This window comes from Chrysochloris asiatica, unplaced genomic scaffold, assembly GCF_000296735.1.
Source record: "Chrysochloris asiatica unplaced genomic scaffold, ChrAsi1.0 scaffold00042, whole genome shotgun sequence".
Lineage (NCBI taxonomy): Eukaryota > Metazoa > Chordata > Mammalia > Afrosoricida > Chrysochloridae > Chrysochloris > Chrysochloris asiatica.
The window spans coordinates 10456793-10465054 of record NW_006408560.1 but is presented as its reverse complement, the minus strand read 5'-3'; the positions used below and the strand labels follow the sequence as shown (position 1 = coordinate 10465054).

At 36.6% G+C, this 8262-nt stretch overlaps 2 pseudogenes; one reads left to right on the top strand and one right to left on the bottom strand.

Annotated features, from left to right (window-relative positions):
* LOC102840066 overlaps window positions 1-8262 on the top strand; it is a 1013887-nt pseudogene that overhangs the window by 863416 nt on the left and 142209 nt on the right.
* On the bottom strand, window positions 818-1805 carry LOC102814184 (annotated as a pseudogene).

Below are 8262 nucleotides of genomic sequence, written 5' to 3'. Positions count from 1 at the left end.
CAGGTAGCCTGAACTATCAAACCACTAAATAATATTTTTATAAAGACACAGTTTAACAGATTGTAAAACAATGTGAAACTAAGAGTAGCAATATCTGCACAATTTGTTCTTAATCTAGAATTTTTGTTGGAAGCATAATAGTTATATCTTCCTGAAACAATTCTATAATAAATAAATAAATAACCCCAAACCTTTTAAGAAAGTTGGCTAAAACAAAACTGGGACACTTACTACCTTTTCTATTGGCAGCATGAAAATCACTAGAAATTAAACTTTTGTCCTTTTCAAATAAGCTGCTTTAAAATCATACTCTTTAAAATAATTAGTATAGAAGATAAACAAAATTCAGCCTTAAAATCCCCATAACATTTAACTATCAAAGATAGAGATGATTTCCCCCAAATTAATGATGAGAAGAAGTGAGAGATACAGTTTCTTACACTTACACATTTTCAGAGTTTAACTGAACTAAATGATCAAAAGCTTAATTAGAACAATTACAGGTAAAGAACGCCAATTGTGCTTTTTCTGGGTTATTACATCAGTTATATATCCAAAGAACCAACAGGAATTCTCAGATACAATGTCAAATAATGGAATTTGAGCAAACAACTCTTACCATCACTTTTATTTAAAATATACTACATGCACATGATGCAAGTAGGAAAAAGTTTATGATCCATGTATTGAAGACAAGACAGACTGGTGCTATTATCAAACATGCACTGGACCATTTAGGATGTTGTTCAAAGTTTGTATGGTTTCCATGAAAGTAAGTGCAGAATCAGAACTGGGTATATATCCCAAAGCATCCTCTTCATTTTCTTTCCTGAGCTTTCTGTTTATTCTGGTTTTTTTCCTTTCCTACTAGTGGTATTAACTGTTGGTGCTCTGCTAAAGTGTTTAGCAATTCCATAATGAAAGGCAGATAATTATACTTCCTCCTGATATTTTCAATCTTATATCTCTTTAATTTTTGTACTTCTTCTTCAATAAGCATTTGATTTTTGGCTACCACTGACTGAATAGCAGTTAACATATTATTACCCTGATCTGTATCCATGGGTTCCAACTCCACAAATTGTCTATATAACTCTGCTATCTTTTGTTCATATATCATTTTTCTGTCAGACACAATGGCCATTAAGTTAAATCAAATTTCACCTTTGCTGTACTTTTGTATCCTTTTTTCTATAACTGGGCTCACTGCATTGATCCAGTCATCCTGATTGCAGGCCTCTAAATCAATTGGTCTTTCTCTTAATCTATCTAATTCATACAGCCTTCCATTTACAGGAACATAACCTACAAACTGAAAAGCACCTTCCTCTTTTGCTGATGTTTTTGCATCAAATTCAAACATTTGCTGTCTGGCAAAACTGTTGTGGAGTTGTCGAATCACATATGAATTGCTCAGTGCCAAACCTTTCATAGTTGCAACAAAACGTTGTGAAAATTCTTTAAACTCTGATAATGCGTCTCCTAAACGGACAGCTTGATGGGCACAGTTTAACAACACACTTACTATGGCTTGAGTGGCACAAGCATTATTAATGACCTGCTTGGCAAAAAAATATCATGTCAAGTCTGGAGTCCTGAACCACAGAACCTGCTGGTTCTTCTCCTGGCTGTCACTTGATAAGAAAAAGTAACCCATGAACTGGCTTGAATTTTTTAAAATTCTCATGTTCCAAATTCCATATTTCCTCAACTTGGGCTCCTCGGCAACCAAATCTTTTAATGAGCTCAGTAAAGACCCCAGGGTTGCTCTCCATGAGGCACCATTCCCTGGCATTGCCCATCATGGCCCCAACCACTGGCCGCCCCACTCCATCTCTCGCTGTCAGTTGCCCCCACACCAGCAGCTGTGGTAACAGATCTCTTGTTCTCTTTCTTGAAGTTTGGATCCCCAAACCATCCTTTTCTTCTATCCACAATGTTTATTCATTGAGTCCAGGTGTTCTGTTTGAACAAAGAAGACTAGATGCTTCCAAACCATTTGTGTGTGTCTAAGTAAAATAAAAGTTGTCAAGGATTTCATTCTACTTGAATCAACAATCAATGTCCATGGAAGAGGCAGTCAACACATCATGTGACATATTACATTGGGAAAATCTGCTACAGAAGACCTCTTATAAGTTCTATAAACAAATATGTCACTTTGATGACCAAGATGCACCTAATCCAAGCCATAGTCTTTTCAATCACTTCATATGCGAGCCAAATTTGGACAATGAAAAAAGTAGATAGATGTATTGATGTATTTGAATTGTGGTGTTAGTGAAGATTATTGTATATTCTGTGGACTGTCAAAGGAATAAATAGATCGATCTGCAAGTTAGGTTTATGGAGTATGGATCCACACATCACCCTGCAGATGTCAGGTGCAGTGTTGACTAGATATGACTCTTTCATTTGGCTCAGGTTGTTACAAAACTCTTGGCTATAAGGGACTGGTTAGGATATTGATTCCTTGGCTCACATAGATAAGTCTTCCTCAGGAGCTCTTCTCACTGATTCTTAAAATAATTATCTTGAGAGGTCATCTGATCTATATCTCTGTGATGAAACCACCCAGACCAATGACCCTTTTCAACTAACAGCATGTGGAAAATCTCAGAAGGCTTAACCTGATTACCTTGACTATTTGTTGTCAATAATTGTGTTCAATTGAAAACAGCATTTTTTAAAGCATTGAAGCTATAGAAATAACTGTGAATCTTATGACTGGGTAATGATTGGAGATTCCTCATGTGCTTCCCACCATGGGAGTTAACTCCGGCAGCAGTTTCCATTAGGAATATGGCACATGGATTCAGGTCCAAGGAGTAGGGCAATGGAGGTTCTGCCAGCATCTTCTTGTTCGACTGCCTCTTGTTCTCTTTCTTGAAGTTTGGATCCCCAAGTCATCATTTTCTTCTATCCACAATGTTTATTCTTTAGTTCCAGATGTTCGTTTTGAACAAAGAAGCCTAGATGCTTCCAAACCATTCATGTGTGTCTCAGTACTGGGAAATTTGGAAAGAGTGTATCTGAGATTACACATATGGGTCTATGTGTGTGAAGGTTTCTAAATAAGTAAGGTGCAGTGTGTGAGTGTTTCTAAATACGTAAGGTGCATGCACTTGGATGTAAAAAAAACCAAAAACAAATCCTTACTACTAGGCTGATAAACAACATCAGAATAAATGGAGGAAAAATAGAATTTGTCGATGATTTCATTCTATTTGAATCAACAATCAATATCCATGGAAGTGGCAGTCAAAACAACATGTGACATATTGCATTGAGAAAACCTGCTACAGAAGACCTCTTGTAAGACCTATAAAACAAAAATGTCACTTTGATGACCAAGGTGCATCTAATCCAACCCACAGTATTTTCAATCACTTCATATGCAAGCCAATTTTGGACAATGAAAAAAGTAGATAGACGTATTGATGTATTTGAATTGTCGTGTTAGTGAAGACTATTGTATATTCTGTGGACTCTCAAAGGGATAAATAGATTGATCTTACAAGAAATACAACCAGAATACTCCATAGAAGCAAGAATGATGAGACTTTGTTTTGACTCCATTGGACACATCACCAGGAAAGGCCCATCCTTAGAGAAGGATATCATGTTTGGTAAATTAAAGGATCAGCAGAAATAAAGGAGACCCACAATAAGATGAATTGACACAATATCCTCAAATATGGGCTCACATATTTCATAGATCAGTGTTGCAAGATGGTGCAAGACTAGCCAATGTTTTATTCTGTTATAAAGTCACCATCAGTCTCAATAGACTTGACAGCAACTAACAACAACAATGCATTAGAAGTGTGTTGTGTGGGACACAAATTCCAAAGTAGATCTGCTGCTAAGACCAACATGTCTTGCAACTTAGGTTTATGGAGTATGGCTCCAGACTTCTTATGTTTCAATTCTAGCTCTGACACTTACTACTTGCAAAGCATAGGACAAATTATTTAAATAATTTGTCTCTGCTTTACTTTTCCTATCTGTACAGTAGGGATTTAAAAAGCCTCTCCCTCATGAATGTGTTAGGAGTTCAAATGAGATAATCTAATTAGAGTTCTTAGAACTGTCCCTTGTATGTATTACACATGCCAAAAGCTATCAGAAGCAACAGCAGCAGTACCAGAAGCATTTTTCTTAATTATCTTCTAGATGACTGCTGTGGCAGTTAATAGATTTTTTTTTAAGTGTAGAATAATCATTTGTATAGTTCTCTGGAGTTTTGAAATAGTTTTTCCATATGACTTAGACTGTCAATATAAGCCTGAGTGCACACAGACATACATGGTGAGGACACATCACTCTGCAGACGTCAGGTGCAGTGTTGATTGGTTGTGACTCTTTTGTTCTGCTCAGGTTGTTACAAAACTCTTGGCTATAAGGGAGTGGTTAGGATATTGATTCCTTGGCTCACATAGGTAGGTCTTGCTCAGGAGCTCTTCTCACTGATTCTTAAAATAATTATCTTGAGAGGTCATCGGATCCATATCTCTGTGATGATAACACCCAGAGTAATCATTCTTTTCAACTAACAGCATGTGGTAAATCTCAGAAGGCTTAACCTGCTTACCTTGACTATTTGGTGTCAATAATTGTATTCAACTGAAAAACAGCAATTTTTTAAGCAAGCAATTGGTTTTCTTGGTTACCAGGTGTTGTGGGGTAGATATGGCTATGAGTATATAAAGTGAATCAAAAGTAGTACAGTATTCCACCTTGAAGCTATAGAAATAACTGTGGTCATTTCTTTTCCAAATTGTTGTGTCTATTTCCATCTATAACCTGGTTAATACATTTTTTTGAAAGTGTTTACTATTTGGACTTAAAATGAGTGGTATTTTTGTTTATGCTCCAGAATTAGCACCAAGAGTATTAGTACATTTTTTGTAATATGAATTATTGGAACAAATCTCTTAATGTAGTAAAGAAAGTATGGTGAATTATTTGTTTTGTGTATTACCCTTTAGACATGGCCTCCCCAACTATGATATAAAAAGGAAGTGATAAGTTTATTCACTTGTAAATAAAAATATTCATGAGGAAAGGGAACTGTCTAAGCAAATTTGAAAGGCAAATGACTCTTAGAGAGAAAACCCACAATACTTATTACAGGAAGAAGATCAATAAGGAAAAATGAATATGAAGGTCAAAAATAGGAAAACAAGCAATGTTTAAATGTTATATTGATACGTATGAGCAATAAAAATAAAACTGTATTTAAAGTAGGAATTTATATTTTATTGTCCCTTATCAAATACATGCAATCATAACAAATTGCCAAGATTTAAATAGTTACAAGTGGGAATGTATGTGTGGTAGGAGGAGGGGCTCTGGGTGTGAATATAAATAGATGTTACCTTTCTGAAAGACAAATTAGTGGACTAGTCATTCATTTATTCAGAAATTATTTATTGATGAGTTAAAATACTTTAAATTGTAAAATATAAATACCTTTTTATCAAACATTTCTGATTTTAGGGCTATATAAGTTAGAGATTATTACAAAAATAGGAAAATCTAGATAATGCTATGATATTTATGTTAAGACAAGTCAAAACCATTTTGATACTTGTAATAAACTTTGGTAATGCATACAGACAAATAAACAGTAGTGATTAAATTAGGCATAAATATATATTTACAACTTCTTTACTGAAGCTGTCCTATTAGAGAGTATGTATGTAGTACAATAGCTGTATAATAGCAATCAGATGGAGTCCTGAGCCCCACTCAGAACATTCTGAGGTAGAACATTCCCACTTGGAAAGATATGCAGAACAACTTAAAATGGCTAGAAGAACAGAAGATATTTCTTGAAAGACAGACCAGCAGCAAAAAAAAAAAAAGCAGATTGGTTGCCTGTTAGAACAGCAAGCAAGCTGTTTGCCTGGGAGCCATCAAGGCAAAAGAAGTTAGCCCATCAGGATAATTCCCCTTCTAAAACTGAATCTCAAAGGGAACTCAAGAAACTCAAAGGAAACTCTTGTATGTTCGCTGGTGACCAATCCAGTCTACTTGTGAGTAGAAGTGGGTGAAATACAACAATATTCCATAGATATCTGTTGACCTTGAGAAGAGAGAGAGAAGAGGAAGGACTGGCTGGTCTAAAGTTTAGGGAAGTATGCGAACTCCTGAGCCCTTAGAAACTGATCTAGCCACTGGAGGTTAGAACTGAGAGTGAAGCAACCAGCTGGTCTGAAGTGGGGGGATGTGGGAGTCCAGCTCTCGCAGGGTCAACGGACACGAGAGAAGACATGGAGTCGGCGAAAATGAAAGCAATTGAGGAGCCTCTGCTTAGTTGGCTGATAGAGCTCTCTCTCTTTTCTTCTCTCTCATTCATGTCCCGGCTCAGCAAATCTTTACTTTTATACTTAAAGTTACACATTACATAATCATTTGATACTTTGATTTTTCCATGAATTATTACACAGTTTCAATCACAACATTCCTTTTACTCTGTGATTATACAACCTTAACAAAAGTATTTCTGTGATGTCCAAACTGACCTTTCCATATCCTATGCATTTTTCAACCACTAAACACTTTCCTTTTGACATCATCTCCTCTCCTACGTGATAAATTGCTTCTTCTTATTCCCACTGGAAGATCAAGTTAAACCTTACACCAATTAGTTCCACTTATCAGACCTCTGATTACATCCTCTTAGTAATATGTTTCTATTAATCATCAATGCCTACACTACTTTATTGTTTCTTCTAGCTAATTGTCAATTTTCTATCTTACATAATGTACTACTATTTTCTATAACAATAGAATTACTAACATCTACTCAATTATCTCGTTCTTCTGACGTATTCAGTAAATTGCTGAACCACAGTGTTCCTATGTTTCTTTTCTTTTAAGGCTGTGGGGCATGTTAAGAAAAAGGCTCAACCTGACCAATAGTTGCAGGAAAGGTAGATTATTAAGTTTTGACCACCTTTCACTTATGTTCACTATTCTCTGCCTATTTACGTAGGTGCCTGTATGTAATAGTAGGGGTTTGTGGGTTCTGGCTAGTAATTGATTGTGGTGAGGTCTACAGGGGTCAGTCAGCTTCACTTTAGTTTGTTATCTGCTTTTGTGATCTCATAAATGTAGTTACTTTGTACTTAGGTTTTCTGTGAACGGGAGTGGCACGCACAATTCCCTTTGAATTCAATCCACCGAAGCTGAAAACAATTGTTGCCAGACCAGTTTTTCCCTAAGGTTTATAGAGCTCATAGATAGTAAAAGGCTGTGAATATGGCCATATTATATATTTTTACAAGTGAATTCAAAGTTATCTTAGGGAGAAGATAGAAAGCAACTTCTGAGAATTATCTGCCTTGCATGATATCTCTCTTTCTGCTGGGACCGTGTCAAACAGCAGAAGCCAAGCCACTTCCAACAGGGGGAGGCATCAAGAACTTGCACATAATACCCATTTGACATAGCTTGGATGGCTAGCTGATCAGAACTTGATCAGATGAAGATAAAGAAGTTTGATACAGGGAACAAGCATAAATTGCTACAATACAATGAACTGGATCTTTGCTTATGGATGTACTTGCTCAAAATTCCAACTGAAAGGAAGGACTCTTCATTTCAGGGATCAAGCTTGCCACCTCAGTACATTGGTTTGATAGGGATGGGCAACTTAGACACTGGCTATCATAAAACGGGGGGGGGGGGGTATCAAGGCATGAAGTGGCTGGCTTATAAACTTTCATGAGTGTGCTTAGTTTCAGAATGTGGGGGAGTAAGGTAGTATCCCCACTGAACAGTTTTCCTCTTGCCCAAATGGGTCTAGTGAAAGAGGATGGGGGAAAATGGGGATAGGATTTTACTATTTATTTATGTGTAATTGTTATCAGAATTAAATATGATTGTGACAACTGTAAATGTAGAAGATGTGCAATTAAATTGGGGGAGTAGTGAATCTTCCATTTCAGGAACAGAGAACCCTAGGACCAGAACGAGGGAAGAGCATGAGTGGAGCGTGGGATTCTAACCAGAAAAGTGTTGATAGCAGAGACAGAGGCAGAGGTAATGGCATAGAGAGAAATAGCAGGTGAGGACTCTAGGCCTATAGACGGAGATTGACTGTGTGCCTGTGGGCAGGAAGCTGGCTTGCAAAATGTGCCCTTTGGACATTTAAATGAATGTGTGTTTTCTGTTTTGTATGTGTACATAAAAAAAAAAAAATGGAATAAAGGTAAACACTTTACACTGATGGTACATGGAAGGGAAGTAAAT